Source organism: Cryptomeria japonica, chromosome 8, assembly GCF_030272615.1.
Source record: "Cryptomeria japonica chromosome 8, Sugi_1.0, whole genome shotgun sequence".
Lineage (NCBI taxonomy): Eukaryota > Viridiplantae > Streptophyta > Pinopsida > Cupressales > Cupressaceae > Cryptomeria > Cryptomeria japonica.
In genome coordinates, this window is record NC_081412.1 from 179,530,046 (window position 1) to 179,554,809 (window position 24,764).

General features: G+C 39.2%; 1 protein-coding gene across 2 annotated transcripts in view; it reads right to left on the minus strand.

Moving 5' to 3' along the window:
• The window catches only part of LOC131048442 (DNA repair protein RAD4), a 200,108-nt gene that overhangs the window by 174,532 nt on the left and 812 nt on the right, over nucleotides 1-24,764 (minus strand). The gene's annotated exons all lie outside the window — the stretch shown is intronic.

The window sequence follows — 24,764 nt, forward strand, 5'->3', positions numbered from 1 at the left end:
TCGAAGACAAAAGTGATCACCTATCACTTGTGGAGCAGTTGACTACGAACACGAGGGCACCCCACGAGTTCATGGGAGATTTCAATTTCAAATTCCATAAGACATGGAATAGAATTCCTGCTCTAGTGAAGCAATCTCCAAATCATGCCTTCTTGTATTATCTTAGAGCTCTCAACAGCGATATAGCTGTCATGGTACAATCGATGGGTGGAGCCTCTTTACAGGGTGCATATGACATAGCCATCAGGGCAGAAAATTGTTTGATTCAGGCTAGGAAGATAGCTCCAAGGCCTTCAATGCCTCTCTTCCCAGAAGCTCCTACTCAACAACCCACCTTGGCTCCTATCCCCATGGCACCCACAAGACAATCATCCACACCCTCTACATCCTCCAATGAGCTACATGAGGTCAAGGCTCTATTGCAAAACTTTAGCAATGAGTTGGTGACACTAAAGAGGCAGCAAGCGCAGCATAGTAGACCTTATCAGGCACAAAATCAGAACTATCAGCAATGCCAGGCCTTTGAATAGTGTGAACCCCACAGCTACAAGCAACTCAAAAGCGATAGTTCCAATGCAAAATAACCTCGCCCAAGAGCAAGATTGGTGTCACCCATGCAATCAGCCACACAACCAAGGCGCATGACAAAATGGAGGGTTTGTCCAAGCCTTAGTGGTGCAGAATGAGCCGACCACTTCTAGCCAGCAATATGACCGAAATCAGCCTAGTGTTGGCACTCAGGCTTACTTGCAAGGGGATTCTACCTTTGTCAATTGGCAAGAGGCAAAATTTTGTGGTTTGAACCAAACAAATGGTGAGTCTATGCTGCAGTATACGAGGTCAAAGAAGAGAGCCATGGAGGTTGCCTCACCTTCAACATCAGCCCAAGCTCCAATGCCCAATGTAGCTGTCCATGATACAAGCCAAAATACCATGAAGGGAGCAAGAGGCAGGAGGAGGCCCAAGTCGTCCAAAGAGCAAAAGTAGACCTTGTGGCCTCAAAAGGGCCTCTAAAGTCAGCAAGTGTTCCTTTCAACATAGTTGATCAGATGAAGAAGGCCAACCTCAATGTCACTATGTGGGAGGCCCTTTTGATCCCATCTCAAAGGGATTTGCTTGAAGAGGCACTGAAGGACGTCGATCTGTCAGGTGATGAGGCAGCAATCAGCAAAAGGGCAATCTCCACCAGTTTGGTGCAACCCAAGGAGGAGGAAGATTCAAGCAAGATCAGCAAGCCTCCCCCCTTCTATCTCTCCTTAATCATACGAAATAACTTGGTTCACAACTGCATGATAGATTCAGGAGCTAGTGGCTCAGTCATGCCTAAGAAGGTAGCTGATCTTCTTGGCATAGAATATGAACCTGTGACTAAACGGGTGGTCCAATTCGATGGCACTTCTATGAAGACAATAGAGGTGGTAAAAAATTTGAAGTTAACCTTGCATGCATGCTCTGGTTGCACTGTCTTGCAAGACATATCAATCATCGACCTTCCTGCCTTCTTTGCCATCTGCCTGTCTAGAGACTTCACCGCCAAGATACGTGGGTACCTGTCTTCTGATTGGTCCCACATGCTATTTCGAACAAGGTATGGTACCAAGGTTACCATAAGGGCAGAGCCCATTGCCCAAAACCACATTGAGCCCTACAGCCCCAACCCTATAAACATGAACTGCACTTTGCACGAAGAGGGGGAGGAGTGTACTGTCCGTGAGCCTGCTACTCTTTTGCAGGAGGTCCCTAATTGCTTGCTGGACAAATGGGCCAATGCTTTTCAATTTGATCCATTAGCTGAGACTGAAGAGACTGGACTTGGCACCTATTGTATCCATGAAGAGGATACTCCTATCCCTAACCCTCATCAAGACACAAGGAGACTCAAAGGGGTTATGGAGCATGTTTTTTGATGGTTCAAGAAACAAGAATGGTGCAGGTGTCAGTGTGATGCTTGTTTCTCCTGAGAAGGAGAAATATTTCTTCTCTTTTAGGCTTCAATTTGGTTGCACCAACAATGTCGCTGAGTATGAAGCCTTGATCCAAGGCCTCCAACTTGCACAAAGCAGAAAGATCAGATCTTTGCAAGTATTTGGAGATAGTGAGTTGGTTGTTAATCACATCCGAGCTCAAAGTGTAGCAAAAAACAACCTACTCAAATCATACAAACAAAGGGTTTGGGATTTGATTGAAGGATTTGAGGCCTTCAATATCCAAAGCATTCCTAGAGGTTAGAACAAGAATGTTGATAGGCTTGCAGCAGTTGGTGCTCAATTCAACATACCAATGCATGTTGCAAGTGAGAAGGAGCAACACATCAGGCTTGTTGTGAGGTCTGTTGCCCCAGACAATCAAGTAAATTGGCTAGTGTTCGAAAGCGATTAGCAGATCGTCAACTTCTTGCAAAATGAAGCAGAATTTTCTGCTAAAAATTAGTCTAAGCTGCAAAACCAGTATGGAGATCAAATCATGCAGCTCAACTCCAACAAGTTGCCTAAAGGTCTAGTTACCTTGGAAGGCATTTTCAACTCGGATGATCAGTTGAAGAAGAAGATGAACTTGGCTGCAAAGAACGGGGATTACAAGCCAATTGTTGTCGCCGAAGGTAGGTCTCTAAACTTGGGCAAGGTGTGTTCCTCAACCGAACAAGAGGCCTTTGTTGAGCTTTGCCAAAAATACGATGACATAGTTGCTTGGACCTATGAAGATTTGAAGAGTTTTGACTCTAGCTTGGCCCAGCGTACTATAGAGCTAAACCCGGATGCAAAGCCAGTTAGACAAAAACAAAGGCCAATAAACCCCAAGATTGAGCCACTAATGAGGAAGGAGTTGACCAAGCTCATAGAAGCCAATATCATCTTCCCTATCAAGCACTCCTCCTGAGTGGCCAACCTCGTCCCCATAAGGAAGAAGAATGGGGAAATCAGGCTATGTGTTGACTTCAGGGATCTCAATAGAGCCTCCCTCAAGGATCACTATCCCCTTCCCTCTATGGAGCAGATTCTCCAAAAGGTCAATGGCTCGGAAAGATTTTCATTCTTGGATGGGTATTTAGGCTACAATCAGATCTTGGTCCAAGAATCAAACCAATACAAGACTGCATTTACTACTAAGTGGGTTACCTATGCTTATTGTAAAATGCCCTTTGGGCTAACCAATGCAGGTGCCATGTTTCAAAGAGCAATGGACATGGCTTTCAATGGGGTATTAGCAAAGTTTGTGCTTGTATACCTTGATGACATAACTGTTTATTCAAAGCATGCAGCTGACCATCTTGGTCATCTTGAGCAGATGTTCATGAAATGCAAGGAGTATGGTGTGTCCTTGAACCCTAGCAAGTGTGTATTTTCTACTGATCAAGGAAGATTGCTAGGACACATTGTATCCAAGGAGGGCTTGACCATTGATCCAGAGCGAGTGGAGGCTATACTTTCTCTTCCACTCCCCAGTCACAAGAAAGGATTGCAAAGTTTCCTTGGTAGGATCAACTTTGTGAGGAGGTTCATTCCCAACCTTGCCACCATGGCAAAACCCCTCACTTCCATGTTAAAGAAAAACTTGGCTTTCAGTTGGACCAAGGAGGGGAGGGCCGGTTTCGAAGAGATCAAACAAGTAATTGCTCAGGCCCCTACCCTTGTCAATCCTAATTATGAAAGGGATTTTATCTTCTATACCTTCGGAGGAGAATCCAGCATCTCAGTTGTCCTAACATAGCTGAACGGTGACAATTTGGAGCAACCTATTGCTTTCTTTAGTGAGGAGCTAAAGGACTATGAGCTTAAGTATAGTTATGTAGAAAAGAAAGTCTTCATTGTTGTAAGGGCATTAAAAAAGTTCAGACACATGTTGTCCAATAATAGGATCCAGCTCTTAGTTCCACATGCAAGTGTCAAAGATTTCCTTCTAAACAAGGACATCAGTGAGAAGAGGGTTGGGTGGATAACCAAGGTCATGGAGTATGACATCAACATCAAGATCACCAAGCTTGTAAGAGGCAAGGGCCTATTTGAACAGCTTATCTCATCTTCTGAGACTACTTTAGAGGTCGCCCTTGTGTTACAAGAGGATCAACCAACTGGCAACAACACTCAATTTAGTTGGGTAAGTGACATGACCACCTTCTTGATGGAAGGTAGATACCCCCAAGGTCTGAACTGGACCAAAAGAAGGCATTTCAAGTTGCAGTCCATTCCCTATGTCTTAGTGAATGGCACTCTTTTCCGAAAAGACTCCAATGGAGTCTTACTAAGATGTATCGAGCAAAACCAAGTCCACAGAATGTTAGAGGAATTTCATGATGGCTCTTTAGGGGGCCACTTCTCTGCAAGGACTACGGCTATCAAAATAATGAGGGTTGGTTATTACTGGCCATCCTTATTCAGTGACTCACATAGATGGGTGAAGAATTGCAAAAAATGTGCTCTCTTCTCTAGGAAGCAAAGACTAGCTGCCCTACCTCTTCATCCCATCCAAGTAGATCAACCGTTCGCCCAATGGGGTTTAGACTTCATTGGCATGATAAATCAACCTACTAGTGTTGGCCATAAGTGGATCTTGGCCGCAACAAATCACTTCACTAGGTGGACAAAGACAATTGCATTGAGGGATGCCACTGAGGCCTCAGTGTTAGAATTCCTTGTTGGAATTGTGACAAGATTCGGTGTCCCCTCCACCATCATATTAGACAATGCCAATGCATTCTTTGGAACCCAAATTAGTTCTTGGGCAGTTAGGCATGATGTATACTTGAAGACGTCATCCAACTATTACCCTCAGGGTAATGGCTTATCTAAATCTTCCAACAAGAACCTCATCAGGATAATTAAAAGGACGATTGAAGACAATCAGAGGGCATGGCATACTAAGTTGAGGGTCGCCTTATGGGCTGACAGAATCACACCCAAGAGGGCGATCGGTAACTCCCCTTTCATGCTAGTATATGGGAAGAAAGAAAGACTCCCAACTTCCCTGGTGTTACCCTCTCTTGAACTAGCACATCAGCTGGAATTAACAAAGAATGATGCCATGACAGTAAGGCTGGCTGAGTTGATGGAGCTGGAGGAGGTTAGAAATCAGGCTATGCATACACTTGAGACTCATCAAGAGCAGGTCAAGAAAGTTTTTGACAAAAAGGCGACTAATAGGGTCTTCAAAGAGGGAGATCTAATTCTCAAGTGGGATGCAGACAGAGCCAAAGTTGGGCGACACTCCAAATTTGATGCTATCTGGAGTGGCCCATATGTCATCACTAGTTGCAAGGAGGCCAATGTATTTCATCTCTCTAGGCTTGATGGCAAAGTTCTTCCAATCCCAGTGAATGGGATTCATCTCAAGCTCTGCTTCTGAAGAGGGTGTTGATGACTATGTAAATATTAGACTAGAGGTTGTTTTGCTTTCATAAGTGCTTGTGCACCTGCTGCATTCTCCTTAAGAGGGTGTGCACTCTAGTTTCTAGTTTTCCTCCAAGTGATGGCACACACATGTTTTGGTTGCCCAATGGATGCACAAGGCTTCTGGACTTCATGCTGAGCAGGAAAGCATCCCACAAAAATTAGCAAAAATGTTGTCATTTTATGACACCATTAGTCCATTAGTAAGAACCGATCAGAGATACGATCCATGGACCAGCGCTGCCCTAGTTGATCAAAGAGAAAGTAGAAGAATCATGAAGTGTGAGGTGTTGCCTTGCCCGGAGGAAGTTCCTCCCTTGGCCCTTTCTTCCTTCCCCAAAACTCCGGAACCGCGAGGTTCTAAAGTTCTTTCTCTTTGCCTTCTCTCGTTTTCCTTATCCGTTCCTTTCTCTTCTTCTTCCCTTGCCTTCCCGGAACCTTGGAACCGAAGTCTCACCTTTTCCTTGCCTCCTTAGTTCTCCAGAACCCCGAGGCTCCAAAGTTCCTTTCCCTTGCCTTCTCCGGAACCCCGGAACCCTGAGGTTCCGAAGTTCCCTCCTAGCCTTTCTTCCTTTCTTTCTCCGAAACTCCGAAACCCTGAGGTTCCGAAGTTCTCTTCCTTTCCTTCACAAAACTCCGAAACCCCGAGGTTCCGAACTTCTCTTCCTTTCCTTCACGGAACTCCGGAACCCCGAAGTTTTGAAGTTCCTTCCTTAGACCTTTTTTCAGTTCTCCGGAACTCCGGAAACCCGAGAATCTAAAGTTCTTTCCTTGTCTTCCCCACTTTGGGAACCCCGGTTTCCGAAGTCTTCGGACTTCTTTCCAACTGGCGACACTTCTGGATGGCGTGATCAACACTCAAAGATTTAAATGCTCCAACAGCTTTTGTGACTTATGCACTATCTTTTGTGGAGCCACGAGGGTGCATTTAATGTTTTTGACAGGATTTCCATCAAGAGAGGTACAGGGCCATGCTTATTGTGTTGACTTATGTCATGTCTGCATACTTTGACTTTGGAAGGTCAGTCAATCCACCCTTCTCAAGGTTGCCTTTTCTGGGTATGGCTAGGTTGCTTGCATGTACAAAAGTCAATTGCATGCACTTCCCTGCTTGCCTTCCTTCAAATTTATGTATGTTGTGTATGTTTCCTTACCTTCATCATAGGTGTATGTTTTGTGGCTCTTCTCTCGTATATGTTGTGTTTGTAAAGTTATTTCAATTTCAATTAAAGAACAAGTTATGAACTATGTATGCTATAAATGGATATGAGGAATTATGTCAATGTCTGATAATTCTGATTTTATCTGCAGGTCTGAAGGAGAGAGATCATTTAATATTTTCTATGTCTACTCCAAATGAATTCAATTGGCATATATATCATTTAGGCAACCGGTCAATTGGTGTATTGACCGGTCATGCCTTTTAGGCATGACCGATCAATGCACCCATTGATTGGTGCCTTTGTAATTATACCATTAACACAATGCTGATTAATGTAATGAATCGGTTCATATAAACACCGATGATTCAAAGTGCACGATGTATGTAATCCAACCGGTGCAGTTGTTTAACTAATGTTAATTCCAAATGAAGTGGTGTATTCATTAAACCCGATAACAAATATGCCCGATATAATTACGCCTGATAACAGATGTGAACCGGTGCCAATGGTTATGCACCCGATAGCAAGTATGTATCGGCTAATAACCCGATGACTTATAGCATTTAATATGCTATCGGGTTAATACCCCGATAGCATATTAATGCCAATTAATAATTGACATTAATATGCTATCGGGTTGTTAGCCCGATAGCATAATGATAAGTGATGTTTGTACAATCCGATAATCATATGCAATATAAATCTGACATGAAGCATGTAAATAACAGAACAAGGAAGGTTAGGAAGATCTTATCTTGCATAAGCTACCATGCATTAACACTCCCTCTTAGCTTTGGAAGATAGATAAGGCAACCTGCATCACATTTCCTTTTCATAACTAAGATAATGTCAGTCAGCAAAAAATCATTTATACATGAGAAGTACCATCAAGACATATGATACAAAATAGAAGAACATCACCTGAGCATGTGACATAAAGTATTATTTTAACATGTGATAAAAGTAAGAGAATCATCACCTGATCATGTGAGAAATCATCAAAACATGTGATCTGTAAGATTCGTCAAGATATCACCTAACACGTGACATTAGTATTGCCTAACACGCAATACTTAAGGATAAGTCTATGAGAAAGGTTAGTTTCTCATCATATCCAAGTTGTGATAAGTGCAATAACATTTATAAATGTTTATCACAACATAGTCATGGCAAATCCATGACTTACCAGAGATCCAATCATGATCAATGGTTGAGATATCACCTACACGTGATATCAGTATTGCTTAACACGCAATACAAGGATAACCATATGAGAAGTGTTTAAGTTCTCATTATATCCAAATTGTGATAATGCAATAACATTTGTACAAATGTTGTATCACAACATAGTCATGACACATCCATGACTTACCAGTGATCCAACATGATTACTGGTTTGACTATCATAAGATCGTCACCTTATGATGTCTATATACAAGTGTTCAGTGTCTAAGAGATCGTCACCTCTTAGATATGAACACAGGTGGCAAGAAGCCAAGAGATAGTCCAGACATGACAAAGAAGTTTACACATTAAACATCTTAAATATATGTAAGTATAGATTACAAAGCAGATTACCTTTCTATCATACCTAAACCCTTTCTGAAGTGATCAACCTTCACTCTGGAAAGTGGTTTGGTTAGAATATCTGCAGTCTGATCTCCTGTAAACACGTATTCTAACTTTATCACATTCCTGTCAACCATATAAAATTAATATTAACATATCACCTTTATTTCTTTTGAGATAGAGATTAGGATCTGCATCATTCTTAGAGAAACCCAGCTTTGAGAGATAGGTGTCAATTCTTTCATACCAAACTCTGGGAGCCTGTTTGAGCCCATAAAGAGCTTTCTTGAGTCTACACACATGAGACTTTGCATCATGAATTTCAAACCCTTCAGGTTGCTCTAAGTAGACTTCTTCCACGATCTCGCCATTTAGGAATGTTGTCTTAACATCCATCTGATGTACCTTCTACCCCTTTGCTGCTGCAATGGCTAGGACAGCTCTTACTGATGTGTACTTGGCAACAGGTGCAAATGTTTCTTCGTAATCTATTCCTTCCTTCTGTGAGAACCCTCTAGCTACAAATCTGGCCTTGTGTTTTTCAATACTGCCATCTGCAGCATGCTTGATTTTAAACAACCATTTAGAAGACACGACAGACTTCTTGGTTGGCCTAGGAACAATCTCCCAAACATCATTCTTCATAATGGACTGATATTCTTCAGTCATGGCATCTATCCATACTTGATGTTTGAGTGCATCTGAAACATTGTTAGGTTCAGCTTTAGATAGATCATTCATAAGTGCAACATAGTTGATGAATTTATTAGGCCTCTTGCTTTCCCTGAAGGTTCTTGAAGGAGCAGCGAACTTCTGAGCTTCTACTATAGTTTTGGTGGCCCATAGTGGTCTTTTCTTGCGAGTATCTATAGGTGGGTCTTGTGTTTCACTTATAGTTTCCTCAAGATACTCCCTCTGAAGCTCAGGAGTAGGTTCTTCTTCTAGGTTAGGAGTAGGATTATGAATTTCAGGTTCTATTGTATTTTGGGCCCTTTTGAAGGCTAAATCTTCTTCGAAGATTACATCCCTACTGAGTTCAATATTTCTCTGCCCTTGTACATAGATTTTGTAGGCTTTTAGAAGTTTCACTGTATCCTACAAGTATTCCCCTTTTTCCAGAGGGTTCTAGTTTTAGTCTTTTCTCTTTAGGTACATGAATATAGACCGGACACCCAAATATCCTAAGATGGCTGATATCTGGTTTTGTCTGATACCATGTTGAGACATGGACCAGCTAGGACTCGAACCTAGGACCTTCCATACACTGCTGGAGTGCTCTACCACTGAGCTACTGGCCCCTCTTGGACCAGTCCATCGTCGGTCCGGGTATGGCTTATTTCCAACACCAACACCCCCCCTTAAGCCACACCTCTCGTGTGCTTGGGGCTCCTAGCCTGGACCTGGCTCTGATACCATGTAAAGTTATTTCAATTTCAATTAAAGAACAAGTTATGAACTATGTATGCTATAAATGGATATGAGGAATTATGTCAATGTCTAATAATTCTGATTTTATCTGCAGGTCTGAAGGAGAGAGATCATTTAATATTTTCTATGTCTACTCCAAATGAATTCAATTGGCATATATATCATTTAGGCAACCGGTCAATTGGTGTATTGACCGGTCATGCCTTTTAGGCATGACCGATCAATGCACCCATTGATTGGTGCCTTTGTAATTATACCATTAACACAATGCTGATTAATGTAATGAATCGGTTCATATAAACACCGATGATTCAAAGTGCACGATGTATGTAATCCAACCGGTGCAGTTGTTTAACTAATGTTAATTCCAAATGAAGCGGTGTATTCATTAAACCCGATAACAAATATGCCCGATATAATTACGCCTGATAACAGATGTGAACCGGTGCCAATGGTTATGCACCCGATAGCAAGTATGTATCGGCTAATAACCCGATGACTTATAGCATTTAATATGCTATCGAGTTAATACCCCGATAGCATATTAATGCCAATTAATAATTGACATTAATATGCTATCGGGTTGTTAGCCCGATAGCATAATGATAAGTGATGTTTGTACAATCCGATAATCATATGCAATATAAATCTGACATGAAGCATGTAAATAACAAAACAAGGAAGGTTAGGAAGATCTTATCTTGCATAAGCTACCATGCATTAACAGTGTTAACTTATTTTTGAGTGTGACTTGTGGGAAACCTTCTCCCCTCTTGACATTCAACGAATTCTAACCTCCATACATGCATTGGGGTCACTCATAGAACTGAAGTTTGTGCATCTCCTAGGTGTTTCAGTTGATTCTTTGTGTCATTTCGGGTAGGGAGAGGAACAATCTCTTCTTGGTCCATCACCTCCTTTTATTTCAAGCAATTCTCTCTTCTCTTTACCTCTGCAAGTTGTTAGGATAGGCTTAGAAGTAAGTTTTGAAGTGTTGAGTTGGTTCAACACCTGCACCTGGATTGAGAAGGAAGTCGGCCTTCTCCGTAGATTCAACCCCCTTGTGCAAGGTCCCACACTTCGGAGTTGTTTCCATGTTTCACAAGGTTGCTGAGTTGATAGCTCAATAAGGGTGCAAGTTTTTGTGATAACGGAAACCATGCAAACGGATAAACAAGACATGACTCACCCAACACTAAAAATAGCAAGCTAAAGAAATAGAAAAAAACACTTATCACTAAAGTGATTTTATTACAACTGTAAGCCTTATCTTCTAATAGTTATTTAAAATTGTTCAAATTCCCCCCCATAAGGCTTACTACACTGAAAAATAAAGCATATTAAACTAAAATAAAGCATATTTTTCATTCTTGAAAATCATATGAAAGTCTTTCCTTTAAAAACACGTCATATATTAGGTAGCACTACATCAAGCTGCCTCGAACCTTTGTAAAGGTGTGGCTCCCAAGTTGAATTCCCAAGTTCCCAAATTACACCTCCCCGAACTCCCAAATCACTAATATCCTGAGCAATTGGACAACAATGCATGCTAAGCTACACTCACAAAGCTCCATCAAGTTGTCTCATAACCCTCGTAAAGGTATGATTCCCAAGATTCACACACTCCCAAGCTAACTAGGCAACCATCTATTCTAAGATATCTCTACAATGGCTTTCTACCTATCTTCAAAGAGCTAGACTTCTTTAAATGCATAAAAAGCAACTTCTCCTTCATAATTGTCAACATTCAAAGGAACTTCACTAATGGCTATGTTAGCTCCTTTGAGCTCTCCTTTGAGAACATCATTCGTTCAAAGTCTATAGTTCCAAGTTGTGTGGCCCATTGCAAAAGTAGCATTTTGTCCCTCTTGTCCTTATCAAATCTTCTACTATTTGAGTATAATGCTACCTCAGTTTGAGGATCATTTGTTTATCTCCTACAATAGTTCTCTTTTCTTCAGCTAGAAGAGCTGAAATCATATCTTCCAAACTTTTAGAAGAAAGTTGACAAAGAGTAAAGATGACATTGCTGGAATTTGAAGTTAAATTGTTTAGTAAAATAGCTTTAGCATCTTCATCATCCACTACAACATTGGCTTTACTAGTTGTCAAAGAAGAGATCTCAGATTGTTCACATGGCTTGACACAGTGACTTTGTCAATCATCTTGAACTTGAAGAAACTTTAAAGAGAATTTTGCATTAGCCGCTACTACTCAAAATAGTGTATTGAAATTCTCCCAAATTTTCTTCAATGGTTTTGCGAAATCTACATGATGCAACTCAAAATTGGAGATGGAAAGACCAATAACAGCTTTGGCTCTATCATCTTTGCTCTAACATTCCAATTCTTTACTAGCATCTATAAAAAGTGTCTCATTTCCATTAACTATTGCCCGCAGGTTCTTTTGCATTAATTTCCTCTACATTTTTACTTTCCAAGTGTGGAAGTTGAAACCAAAATATTAATGATATCAAATTTCCACAATCCATAATTTGATGTGATTCTAATTTCTGGATTTGATTGTGTAAAAGTTTTTGAATCAACATTTTGGATCACACTCTGTGATCCATCATCAGGATAAAGAGATCTAAGAAACATAAAATGATAAGCTGCAGACTAGAACCATTCATAAAAAGAAGAAGAAGAGGTTAGAGGAGAGATGAACGAAGTCCAAGGAGGGATCGAGAAAAAGGAATAAAGTGATAAGCATCAAAAATAAAATAAAATAAAGATATCTAAAATAAGACAACTATAAAAACAAAGAAACGCAGCTAGCTAAAAACAATAAAATAACAATAAATAAATTAGCTAAAAGAAAAAGAGGCCTAAAACAAGAAAAAACAAAAAAGAACAAATCAAAAACAAAAGAAGAGAGAAGACAACAAATAATAAAAACAACAACAAAAAAGGACGAGAGATAAATATAAAAAATATGAAAAAGCCAATAATTTGGAAGCAAATAAATTAAGGACTAAGAAACAATAAGGAAGAAATGAACAAGAAAAAGTAAAGGAGACAAACGCAAAAAAATATAATCAAAGAAAATTCAAAGGAAGTAACAAGGTACAAAAAGAGAGAAAAGATGCAAAAAAAAACTAGATAAAAAGAAAGAGAGAATTAAAATGACAAGGAGTGTCTAGCTAGAAGAAAGGAATAAAGAAAAAAGAAAGAGACAAACAACTAAAAGAGAGAGAAGGAGGAGCTCTAAAAAAGAAACAACTAAGAGAAAAGCAAAAAAATGAAAAAAAGAATGAATTAGAAAACTAAACAAAACTACCAACCTAAGAAAAGAGAAAGGACAACAATAATAAAGAACTACAAAAATAAAGAACACCCTAACAGGAGACATAGACAACTAAAAAAGAGCTACAAAGAGATAAAAAACAAAATTAAAGCGAAAAGAATCAAGACCAAAAATTTGAAAAACAAGTACTACAAACCTAGAAGACACAAAAACAACCAAAAACAAAAGGTGCCGACTGAACCAGGATAAGGGAAGGGGAAGAGCACAGGGGACAAGGGACATGATCTTATCAATTGCAGCAAAGGGTGAAAATCGCAAGTTGTTCCTAATACAATTCATGGCCAATTTTTAAGGAAAAAAAAGGGTTTCATTTGAAAATTCCAATGGTCAAGGTTTTGGCGTTGCCATTTTCTTTCTGTAGAAGGACAATTTTTTGTTTCAAAAATTGTGTCTATTTTCATTTAAAAATTGTGGATTAATCTCCAAAAAAAAAAATCACACCATTTCAGAATTGTAGCTGCATCAGATTTTTTGTCTGCAAATTGCAAATTGAATTTTTTCTTTGCAGGAAAATCGGGTGACTTGTAAAAATCACAGCATGATAAAAAATCACTTTGGGTGGGATTCCTAATCCAACGGAATTTCCATTTCCAACAAATTATAAAAAGCCAAATCATAAAATTGAAAATTTTCCAACCTTAACACATACTTCCCAAAAAATTGCCTTGACAATCATGCCCTATTTGAACATTGGCACAAACCCTAGATGTTGATTTTTGAAAGACCTAGTCCTAGCACAAAACTAGTCATAAAAGCCTAGATTTACGATAGGGACATTTTTATGCCCTAGTTGCCTGACCCCAAACCCTAGCTACTGCTTAGGAATCCAACCCCAAAGTGATTTTTTATCATGCTGTGATTTTTACAGTCACCTGATTTTCTTGCAAAGAAAAAAATTCAATTTGCAAACAAAAAATCTGATGCAGCTGCAATTCTGAAATGGTGTGATTTTATTTTTTGAAATTAACCCGCAATTTTTAAATGAAAATAGACACGATTTTTTAAACGAAAAATTGCGAAAAATTGCCCTTCTACAGAGAGAAAATGGCAACGCCAAAACCTTGACCATTGGAATTTTCAAATGAACCCTTGCAATTTCCTTAAAAAATTGACTACAAATTATATTAGGAACACCTTGCCATTTTCACCCTTCGCTGCAATTGATAAATTCACATGACCTCCTAATCTAAGACCATGTCCCTTGTCCCCTGTGCTCTTCCCCTCCCCTTAGAAAGGATTTAACCGCCTCAAATACCACCTTGCAGGAATAGATAGGCATGATGCTAGACCATGCCCTAGGACCAATGAAGAAATAAAAAGACAAATGAATGCCCTACTTGCAACTGGGGAACAGAAGAAATTGCAAAGGGAGAGGCCAAAGCTAGCCATGAGATCAGCCATAGCTGAATCTCAAGGTGTTTCTGTTGACATTGAAGAGGAACAAGAAGCACTTGAGGGCATAGTAGGCTCTCGGCGTGGCCCACGTATCCGCAAACCCACCACCACCTCGCCCATTGTTTATGCTTCCTCTAGTAGAGTACCTGGCACTGTTCCACTTCCATCATCACGATCAAGGTCCATAGGTGATTATTTTGTGCCCATGAACACACCTAGAGCACAACCATCATTAGAGGCCACTGGATGGAATAAGGAGGTACATAAGAAAACCGACATTGCAGTAGCTGATTTTTGGTACTTCAACAATGTTGCATTCAATGTGGCGGACAATCCTTATTGGCTGAATTTGGTGACTGCTATGACAGTTTCAAGAAAGGGGTACAAGGCCCCTTCTCGCAAGGATTTGAGTGGGAGGTTAGTAAATTACCACATAGTCCACTTGATTTCATTTTTAATTATTTTTTAGATTTCTTGTTTATTAAATCAAAATTGTGTACTAAGACCTAATTTCACTTTGAACTTACAAGTTGCTCACAAATGCAGTTGGTAGGGCAAGAGAAGTGATGGAGGATCAAAAAATTGAATGGGCAAATTATGGCTGCACCATTCTTTCTGATGGGTGGACAGATGGCAAGAACCGCACCATCATCAATTTTTTGGTTTCTTGCAAGGAGAATGTAGTGTTCTTGAAATCTGTTGATGCCTCCAGCAAGGTGAAAAATGCAGAAACATTGGCTGGAATGTTGGAGCATGCCATCATGGAGGTGGGGGTAGAGAATGTGGTGCAAATCATCACAGATAATGCAGCAGCATATGTGTCAGCAGGTAGAATCCTTTTAAATTATCACCTTTAGGCATTAGCAATATTTTCATTTGTTGTGGCTTTGTTTTACTTGGTTGCATATTTCTTAAGAATAAATTCTTCTTTTGCAGGAAGAATCCTCCAAGAGAGGCACCCCACTCTTTTTTGGACACCTTGTGCAGCACATGTCCTTGACCTTCTTTTGGAGGACATAGGAAAACTTGAGTGGGTGACTCCAGTTGTGGAAGATGCAAGGAGGATCACCAAATATATTTACAATCACCCTTGGGTCCTAAATTTGATGAGACAGCACACCCAAGGGAAAGATTTTGTGAGAGCTGGTGTCACAAGGTTTGCAACGATTTTTTTGACGTTGCAAAGCCTTCTTGCTGCACTAACTTCTTTGAAACAAATGTTTGTGAGTGGAGAATGGCTTAACTCACCTTATTCAAAGAAGCCTGAAGGAGAGGTTGTCACATGCATAGTCTTCGACAGCCAATTTGCACAAAAGGCTGCAGAGATTGTGAAGGTTGTTACTTCAAAACTTTAATTTTTAAATTTTAGTTATTCTTGATTCAAGTCTCTCATTACTAATTTGTAACTTCATTATTTAAACTTTTTGTAATTTGTATTCAATTGTAGGTGTCAGAGCCCTTGGTTTGAGTTCTTCGCTTGGTCGATGGGGATGAAACCCCAATAGGATATCTTTATGAGGCCATGGATAGGGCCAAGGAGTCTATCAAAAATTACTACAAGGGGGATAGACTCAAATTTGATCCCATTTGGGAAATTGTTGATAGGAGGTGGAACAATCAGCTCCACCAACCCATTCATGCAACAGGGTACTTCCTCAACCCTCATTTTAGGTTCGGGGGTTCTTACTCAGATTCGAATGGAGAAGTCATGGAGGGCTTGAGTACATGCATTGAGAGGATGGTACCCAATGTTGAGGAGAGAGACCTCATTGTGAGTGAGCTCCAAAATTATGAGGGGGGAAGGGGTAAGCTATTCTCTTGAGAGCTAGCTAGGAGAGGAAGAACCACTCAAACCCCAGGTATAACATTTGCCATTTGGATTTTGGGGTCTAAAATGATTGATAAATTATGTTTTCTCTTTTCTCTTTGCTTTCTAACTTTTCCATTTTATTTATTTTGCAGATGCTTGGTGGCAAAATTGGGGTGGAAACACCCCACATCTCAAAAATTTGCCCTCGGAGTCTTATGTCAGCCTTGCAGTTCATCCAATTGTGAGCGCAATTGGAGCTTGTTTGAAGCAATCCACATGAAGAAGAGGAGCAAGTTAGCACAGAAACAGCTCAATGACCTTGTCTACGTGCAATATAATCTTCAATTGTGCGTAAGGAAGGTAGAGGAACTAGAAGGTGGTCCAATTGACTTGGATGATATAGATCCTTACAGTGATTGGACATCACAGGAGCAGCTTCCATTGTTTTCCGACACTGACATCACTGATTTGGAGAGGCAGGCTATGGAGGAGGGGGCTGGATTTGGTTTTAGGCTGGATGAAATTGAGGAGGAAGAGGATGAGGATGAGGATTCATTGTCAGTGCCAGAAGCAGGTGGAGACATAGCTTCATTCAGGATGGAGGATGAGTCTCAGTTAGCCATATTGAGCGAGGAGGCACAGTCACGCCCACAGCAGACTTATACGACTAGACCCTCTAGTTCTACCTCTCCCCAAGTTTTTGCTAGAGCTGAGAAGAGGAAGTTGTAATTGTAATTTGTAATGATGTATTAGCTTTTGTTTTTACAAAAACTATTTACTAATTTGCTTTCAAGCTTCCAGCCATCAGCATTCCTCATGAGGATGCGATTTTGTAGACACTTTGCATTTAAATATATCTAGAATCAGCTAGTTTCTTTTGTGTTATCATTTATTGACTCATTGGATGCATCTTCTCATTAAATTTTGCAAAAAAAAAGCATTTTTTACTAAGTTTAAGCGTGTTTTTAAGTTGCCGAGTTTTTCGCCGAGCTTTTCCTGAGTTTTCCCTGAGTTTTTTTCCCAAGGGCTTGGCGAATCGAGCCAAGTCGCGAGTAGTCCAACTATGGTTTGTATTGTCTTTGGCTGGTTTACCGCCAAGTGATCTTAATTTTCTTCAATACCCGCTGTATAAGCGGAAGGGGTCGGCTTGCCACCCGTTATTGTAATAAGTATTCATTGAAGTTGTATTTAACGATCCCCTGCCACCGTATGCTCTCACCCTTCCAGTTTGGGCTCTTGGTGAACAAAAGGTGTAGGGTTCCTTCTTGCTGGATTTGGGTTTCTTATTATAGCCCTAATAGGTGATTGCTTGTGTGTAAAACTACTAAAAATCAAAAAATAATTGTTAGGGATATTACAAAGTCCCTCAAACCTTTGAAATGATATTTGCAGCCTTGCCTTGCTTATCTTTTTCTTTCCTTATTTGTATTTTGATTTGTTTTTCTATGATTTCTTCTTGCTTGTTTGATGAACCACTTACAACTTGTAACCATGATTTGGCCTCTTCTATTCGATCTCTTGGCTGATTTTATCTTCTTTTTGTGTCTGCTAATGCTAATTGAATCTCCTTTATTGGCGTTGCGTCATCTCCCTTCATCATTTCCAGTTTCTTATTTTTTATTATTTTCAATTGTTCTAATTCCTCTGTCAAATATCACAATTCTTGTTGTCCTCTTTCCATGGTAATCTACATGTTTGAGATTTGCTCTTTAAGCATTTTATGGCCTAAGTTAAGAAGTGGGGTCTATTGCACTCAATCCAACAATCAAACAATCTCGAGAAGAATATTGTACCGTCGTAAAGTAAACACTATTATTAGTGTGTCCAATTTCACACTCTCCTAGCACCTATTTTAGTATTTCCCTTTCTTCTATGCATTATGAGACCTTTATTGTAATTAATTAATATTTAATTCAAATCATGGATCTTATTTCACTTTATTAAATCATCACACTCTTATTTAGGCCCTTAATTCTAGGTGTGCCCTTTATTATTTTATCCTTATTTATCCCTAATCTTACCCTAATTTCAGCTCTCAAAGCATATTTTGCATGCCTAGGCATTATGGTTTGAGCCACCAAGCTAAATTTGGCATTAGATCCCCGTTATCTTGCATCCATAGAAATTTGGAAAAAAGTTGATAGGACCAGGGCACTAGGATTCACCATGGTCCGGCACTTTTTTCTCCAAATTTCGGGAGGATAATTTGGTGGTCCTATCTAATTCAAACCCCGCTCCATGCAAAAAAATATCAAATCTAAGTCGGCCTAATGATGATTTTAATTCCCTACATAAGGCATCCTCCTCAATTCATTTCAATCATCCTATCTTATGCGAGCATTATCATCAATTCAAAAGCAATTATTCTTCCTCGAGAGCAGACCCGATTCAACGAGCAGCAAATTACATCAAGGCATCTTCATATTATGTTTCAATTATGATTTCATAATGGATTTTATGTGATTTATCATGTTATTGCAACAACACATGAAAGACTTATCCTAAGAGCATTGCATCACCTATTGAAGGTATAATCATCTACATTCAAGCAATTTAGCCTTGCCCTCAAAAGGCAAGCTTTTCCAATTCAGTTCAAGTTCAATTTCTATTTCTATTAAGGTTAATTCCAAACCTAGGGTTTGACCTAAAGGCAAACCCCTATCCACAACCCACTTTCTTTCCTCTTGTGTGCAGTTATAGGTTTCCGTCGAAGCAGGCAATTTCTGGAAAGTCTCAAAAAATAGGTGTAGATCCGTTGATAGAAATTGATCCTGGTTTTCAAGGACCAAGGTGCCCCATGCCCCTATCCTCCAGGACCAGGGCACTCCACACCCTGGTCCTCTGTGTTCTGCTCCAAATTTCCCAGACAGTGCTCAAAAAGTCTTAGAAACCAGATTCCCAGTTTGCAGCTTATCACAGTTTCTCAGACCAAGACGTACACTACCTTAGTCCTATTAATTCAAGCTCAGATTTTGATTACAGGTGCACACCAAAATCCCATTCTCAGATCTATGTTTACCATCTCAATTCAGTTATCTATTAGAGTGTTCCAGTACTTGTTTAGTAGAGTGTTCCAGTACTTGTTTAGTCACTTGTCTTTGTTTCTTCATTTCAATTCTACATTCTCCTATCCCTGTCATATCCATTTCCATAGCAGCGAAGGAACAAAAACCCTAAAAGTATCCCTTGGCTCTCTTTCATAAGAGTTAGTCAAAGACGATCACTCCTCTAGGTGCTTTCGTATTCCAATGTTTGAATGAAAGTGCAGTTAGGTCCTACTAATACTGCCAAATTCCATTTTCATCCATTACATTTTGGTGAGCCTAACTCTTCTTACACTTGCATATTTCTAATTTAGAGTTTTAGATCTAATTTTCAGAATTAGATACATTGATTTCATAATTTTATTTTATTTTAAAATACAAAAAAATCTTGTTTTATGCATTTTGTGTGTTTTATTACATTAAATCATTTCATTGCAATTTCTTTTCAAAAACGTCAGATTACTCTTTACAAGACTATCGTGCATTTGATAATCCATTTGCTTATGATGACTATCCTTTTGAAGAAGTATATAGCAAAGTATCAAAACGCCGCAAGTCAGGCGAGTTTCTTGAGTTGGCGAGTCGAGTGAAGCTCAGCAAGTTTTGGTAGCTCGTGACTCAAACTCGGCGAGTTTTTCGCATGACTCGCGAGTTAGGCAAGTTATGGACAAACTCGCCGAGTCCGAGCTCCAAGACTCGTGCCGCAACAGGTCACGTTTTGACTTGCAAAAAACAAAAAAAATGAGTTTTTTGACAATTTTTTTTTGTATTTCTTTTTCATTTAACCCTAAAAGATCTTATAATTGCTAGTTGTGAGAAGAAAAGAGGAAAAGTGAGAGAGAGGAAGGAAAACAAGAGGCCATAGGTTTGCAACCAGCAGGGAAGAAGAGCATCAAGGAGACCACAAATCACATTAAGGAGGCCATAGGCTTGCATTGAGAGCATCAAGGAGTCCATAGCAAGACTTCTCAACTCATTTGAAAGAGGTAAGTGTTAAACTTTATAGATTTTGTTGGTTTTTTTTGGTATGTTAATGGATTTTTTCATTTGTTTGTTAAATTTTTTTAGTTTAAAAGTTAACTTTCCAAATCTTGAAAGTTTTTTTTTTTTAGTAAACTTCAGATTCTTAAGTTTATGGCTCGGACACAATTGCAGCCAGGTAGAAATATATGTAAACTTAAGATTCTTAAGTTTATGGCTTATGCATTTTAAATTTTTATTTTATAATCTAGCCTTAAAGTTGGAAATGAGACTAATTTTTTTTTCTTTTCGTTATTTCAGATAGATGGTGGCAAATCTTTGGGCCCTCAACCCCAAACCTTCAAAAAATTGCCATCCATATTTTGAGTCAGCCATGCAGCGCTTCTGGATGTGAGCGCAATTGGTCCATGTTCAAGCACATCCACTCGAAGAGGCGTAATAGATTGTTTGTGCAGAGGTTGAATGATCTTGTTTTTGTTCATTACAACCTCCGTCTTAGGACCAGACAGATTTTGGACACTGACTCCTCTCCGATCACTCTAGCGGAGATCAATCCAGAGTCTGAGTGGATCACTGAGTCTATCGATCTCATCTTCACAGAGGAGTACCATGAGTGGGTTGACCAGGCAAACAGAGAGGCTGAGGCTGTGACTATGGCAGAGGAGGATAGAGCACGATCCGGCACAAGCACAGCTGATGTTGATCATTGTGGCACCTCACAGGCGGAGACTATGGCTACTCAGTTATCCAGGACCTACCTTAGACGCCTTTGTAGGAGGCTAATAGACTACTCTGAGGCTAAGGCTGAGGATGAGCTAGAGCCTAAGCCATAGACTTGTTTTTATTTACAGTTACATGTATGTTTGAGAACATTTGATGTCATGGATTTTATATACATTTGACAACATTAATAACTCTATATATCTATGTTTTCTATTTCCTTCAGCTACAATTTACATTTCTATGCATGTGATGGATGCATGTTTATGTATGTGATCAAATTAGCTTCTATTTGCTGATGTTATAGTGTCTTTAACCTTTATTCAATAATGGGTGCATGAAACAAGTTTTAAATTGTTAAAAATCTCTAAATTTCAAGGGTTTTTTTATTTTGCCAAGTCACGAGTTGAGTCTGCCTTGCCGAGTCTGAGCCGAGTCCCCGTCTGGGAACTTTGGTATAAAGTAAAGAAGAACTTGAGGAGGCTCTTGATGGTTTCCATTATCCTATGCCCTCACCTTTTAAACCATCCTTTTGCCAAAGGTTAATCAACATTATCTATAAGCCATTTAGTCGTGATGGCCTTGAGATGATGGATGAAACTCTTGATGACTTCACCATTACCTCTAAATCTCCAAAAACTCACAAGGATATTATCATGCATGACAATCCGCTTATGAACCTTTGCCTTCTATCAATCCTACTTATGAAGAAGCTTCTGCAATAAAAGAAATTGATGTGGTTGACGATCCTCTTTATCAAAATTTACAATCTAGAGACAAGGTCCTAATAAACCATTATAATTCCTCTCCTAAATCTTCTCTTGTTCATGAGGATAATTTGGTGCAAGAAAAGACTATTAACACTTCTTTTCTAACTCTTCTTACAAATGAAGTTTTGAAAATTGATGTTGATCTTTCTCCTAAACTATGTCTCTCCCATAAGGATATCCTAGAGGAAAAGGATGATATCATAACCACCTTCCTTAATGTTGCTTTACCTTCCATACACGGTACCTCTCCTAGAGAAGAAGTGTTGATGGACATTGATTTACCCTCTCCTAAATTTGGTCCTATCAATGAGGGCACATTGGTGCAAGAAGAGGTTATGAGCACTTCTTTCAAAGATCTCCTTCCTTAAGGATGAATCTTTGAAGATTTTGATGTTTATCCTAAAATGTACCTCCCCTATGAGGATCATTTGGAGCAAGAGGATGAAATTATTAGCAATTTCCTTGATGCTCTCCCTTCTAAATATGTATCCTTGGAAAGCAAATAGCTTAATCAAGTCAATGCCATTCATGTTTCTAGTTATGAGAAGCTTAAGCCTAAAAAACCTCCCACTATCCTGAAAGTTGCAAAACACATATGTGAAAGAGGTGATATGGAAAGACAACTAGAACAAAAATATGGTTCTAAAATACATCTCACATTTAATGTTTGTGTCAAAAAGAAAGATCCCAATGTTCTTCTCACTTCCCTTTCTTCCCCCCCTCATCCTAAGAAACATCTTGATAAGGAACCTAATCTTATTGAGAAACCTCATGATATCTTAGGAAAGATCTCCCCTTGGGATTTGATTCAAACTTCACCTTCACACCATAAGTTGATCCAAGAAGCCTTACAAAGGGTGGTTCCTCATCCTTCTTCTAAACCAAACGCTATTACATTCTCACAAGATGAATTGCCTTCTACAGAGGTTAAAAAATAGAGATGATCCCCTTATGATTACTCCTCGCATTTATAAACAAAACATAAGGGGTACTTTAATTGATAATGGGTCAACACTTACATTTGTTGTGTTGACTTATTAGACAAGATAATTTGGGATAATTCTTCTACTCAACCCGGTCCTCTTTGTGTTTGTGGTTTTGATAATGTTCCTAGAGAGTCACTTGGTATAGTCATATTACCTATCAAAGTAGGCCCTGTGACTTTTACTACTACTATTCATGTCATGCCCAACCATCTTAATTATAACCTTCTTTTAGGTAAATTGTGGATTCATGCTATGAAAGCAGTTCCTTCTACCTTTCATCACACAATCAAATTCATATATAACAATGAACTTCACACAATCAAGGCTGATCCTAATCCTTATGATTTTGTTCATGATGAAGTAGGATGCATTTCTCCCTTCAATACTATGATTCCTTCAACAACACAATCTCCTATCAATGATGCTTCCTTGGCAAGGAATCGGGGTACGTTAGACTTTACACCCTTCTTCAAAGGGTATAAGATCCCTCAATCTAAGAACGACGCCTTGAAGGAGCCTTGTGTGTCATTTATCCAAACTTCTTCTAAATCAATTCCCACCTCTCCTTCCAACACATGTCTTGAGGATGATGGGGACTCCTTAGACTTTGACACTAAGAATGAACCCTCTCCTCTAGAATCTGATTCTACACATGATACAATGGACATGGTTTAAGATGTTTGCAACAAAGTTTTGACAGTTATGAGAAATCTACATCACACTTTTTCAAAGAAGGTTTAGGTTTCCCAAGTCCTCCATTGTCGACATCCCCTCCTCCATTGTCTAATACATTTATGTCTTCTTGAAACTTCTCATCACAACAAGAGAGTATGAGCTTCTTAAAGTCAACTTGATTACTCTCCCTCTAAAAAATCAAAGAAAGAATCGTAAAAAAATCAACGCAATCCTTCTTTTTACAAGTATCATCAAATCCATGGCCATTCCACTAATGAATGTCATGATTTACCGGATAAAATTGAGCAGCTTATTGTAACTGGTATCATTCAAATACTTGATGACAATAAGTTGAACTCTCATCATTTTCCTTTTACATAACATTTAAGTACCCATTAAATTGCGCCTCACTATGTGACATTCGTAGCTTACCTATTGGGGGCTCATTGTCATTCATGGTGGTACAATTTCAAGTGCAATTATACTTAGGTAGCAACATAGTAGAATTGTTATTCTTGTCTCCATGCTTGGGGGGCAAGGATAGCCTTTCAATCCTTCTCTTTTATTAGGGACCCACTTTCCATTCATTGAGTGGTATCTTTTATAATGAACCCTTCTATATTGTGGACATGCATATCCCTATTGAGGACATCCCTCTTGTAGGAAAATGTATCCCTAATGAGGATCTTTCCCTTATTTTAGAAGAGTGTGTCTTTTATAAATGATCTATCTTTGGTGTCCTTGTCTCCTTTTCCAAAGATTGCCTTTTCCTTTGTTGAGTTGCATCTTTCATTTGATGTCATAAAATTATCCTTCATGAGAGTACATGTGTGTTCCTTGTTTAGGATCTATTCTTCCTTGAAATGGTTTGTCTTTTATGAATAATCTTTGCTTAGTAAATGTGTGCAATCCTTCACTAAGAATCCACTTTTCTTTAAACATTGGAGAAGGTGTGTATTCTTAGTCTCGTTCTCCTTTCTAAGATGTCATCTTTATTAAGGATCTCCTCTACTCTTGGAGGTAGGTATCTTTATGCAAAGATCTCTTCCTCCTTTGTCAATCACGCATCCCTCAAAAAGATCCCTTTACATTTGTTGCAAGATATTTCTTTTGCAATTATCTCTTCCTTGCTTAAACAAATGAAGCCTATTTAGGAATCTTTTGTCCTAAGTTTGGAAGGCATGCATTGTTGCTTAGCGGATATCTCCTTAGTGTTAAAGGTGGGTATCCTTGTTTCTATCTACCTTAAGACATCATCATAGGACTATGTTGAGATCTTTAGGGGGGGGCATATATGCGGCCTCCTAGTTGCATTTCAACCATCGACAATCAATTTGGGATTATCGCATCCTCATGCTTAATCCCCATCTTATTTATCATTCATTGGGACGAGGGCTTAAGTTTGAGCCAATCAAGGAGCCTTGTCATCCACAAATTCAAGAGCAGCTCCTAACCAAGGAAGGAGGAGTAACTAATAGGTAACTTAGTGATTCACGAATACGTATTAGCTAGTTTTTAGCAACAAATTCACAA